Source organism: Sinocyclocheilus rhinocerous, unplaced genomic scaffold (genome assembly GCF_001515625.1).
Source record: "Sinocyclocheilus rhinocerous isolate Xijiao unplaced genomic scaffold, SAMN03320098_v1.1 scaffold591, whole genome shotgun sequence".
Lineage (NCBI taxonomy): Eukaryota > Metazoa > Chordata > Actinopteri > Cypriniformes > Cyprinidae > Sinocyclocheilus > Sinocyclocheilus rhinocerous.
This window is the reverse complement of record NW_015641476.1, coordinates 2704294-2706274: the sequence shown is the minus strand read 5'-3', so window position 1 is coordinate 2706274 and position 1981 is coordinate 2704294. Positions and strand designations below refer to the sequence as shown.

The following is a 1981-nucleotide window of genomic DNA, read 5'->3' as shown; positions in this document are numbered from 1 at the left end:
ATTACATTACATTGTTACTATATATAAAATTAATTCTGAAAAATGCATCACGGTTTCCACACAAATATGAAGCAGCAATAATAATAAATGTTTCTTGAGCAGCAAATGATATTAGAATTATTTCTGAAGGATCATGTGACACTGAAGACTGGAGTAATGATGCTGAAAATTCAGCTTTGATCACAGATACATTTTAAATTACATTTTAAAATATATTAAATAGAAAATAGTTATTTTTAATTGTTATATTTCTCAATATTGCTGCTTTTACGGGGCTTTTTTTTTCAAATAAGTGCAGCCTTGGTGAGCATGATACTTAAAAAAAAAATTACAAAATCTTACTGACCCCAAACTTTTGTGTAGGCCTACATGTAATATTTATTTGAAATTGGCTAGATGTGCAAGTAAATTTATTTAAACTGGTTGTTAAAAGTTCAAATGGATTGTGTTATGTTCTGTAATTGCTGTTAATAAATCTGTCAGGAAGAAATATGCTAAAGCTTCACCTTTAGGGGTACAACAGCCTGGCAGCCTTTTACAAAAATTAACCATGGTTTTATTACAGTAACCACAGTTTACCACAGTATCTGTAGTAAAACTGCAGTAACCACAAATTTACCATGGTAATAATAATAATAATACATTTTAGTATTTATGTAACACCATGTTTATTTTTCATGAGGTACCCTCAAAGGTGCACCTTTGTAACTTATCTACCCTTAAAGCATGCATACTTGTATGGTACTAATATGCTCTCTTTTAGGGGTATAGTTGCACCTTTGAGGTTACTGCCTCAGTAAACGGCTAAAATACAATAATAGTATATTTTATTTCTGACAGTGTAAACAAAAAAGGCCTATGAAATGTTAAAAAAACACGGCTTCTAATATAATCTAATATTAAGCGAGTATAATTACGGATTATATATTCTTTTAATAATGTAAAAGATCAGTTTAGTTTAGAAGTATCGGTATCGATATCGATGATACTGTGCTCGAAAATATCGGTATCGAATCGAAAATAAAATAAGTGGTATCGTCCATCCCTAATACAGAGTCATGCCTGAAGCTGTGCTGTAATAATGGGTTGATTGAGGAGTTGAGCTTATCTTCTGTTTACAGATCCCACCCTTTCCGCAAGCATCAACTCACTCTCCAGCTGCAGGCAATTCAGGGAGCCCTCTCAAAAAGTTACTTGCATTCACTTACATCATGCACTCAAGGAGACACACACACACACACACACACACAAACCTGTGCACAATTACATGCATGCTAATATGATCATACAGCCAAACAGAAATAAACTAACCGAAAAAATATATACAAAAGGGGTGGTACCTTTTCAAAGGTACACTTTGTACTTTATCCCTAAAGGGTGCAAATTAGTACCTTACAATAGTACCAAAATGGTACATTTTAGTACTTAAAAGGTGCAATTTAGTACTGGGTACTGTCCAAGTGACAGCTTTTGTACCATTTTTTCTGTGTACAAATAAAGACACTTGGAAACACATCTCTGACTAGTGTTTAAATGTGCGCAACATATATGGATACATTTTTGCACAGTATTTCAAAAATGTTTACACACTGTCCTGATTCCTTTCAATTGTTAAAAAGTTGAATCTCCAGCATCTTCAGTAAGGCAAGTGAATGGGGGGGTCAGCTAACCTGTCCTAGAGGACATGAGATCTTGAATTTGACCGTTTACTTCTTTGAAACATTGTCCTACTGTACATATTCCATTAATACAGTACACTTTAGTGTTCCTTGACTTTTTAAGTATTAGAAGCACAAATACCATGTTTTTGTTGTATTTGTGTGAACTATTAGATGTGTTTAATAAACTTATGTAACATAAATTTAACTAATTTCTTACTGAGGACATCTTGCTATGTTTGATCTTTTCCCCATGACGAAAAAATATGTATTTAACATTTCTAAATCTCATTCCATTTAAAAAAAAAAAAAAAAAAAAAAAA

General features: G+C 32.4%; 1 protein-coding gene across 1 annotated transcript in view; it reads right to left on the bottom strand.

Annotated features, from left to right (window-relative positions):
- LOC107755112 (FH1/FH2 domain-containing protein 1-like) overlaps positions 1 to 1981 on the bottom strand; it is a 63532-nt gene that overhangs the window by 60680 nt on the left and 871 nt on the right. The gene's annotated exons all lie outside the window — the stretch shown is intronic.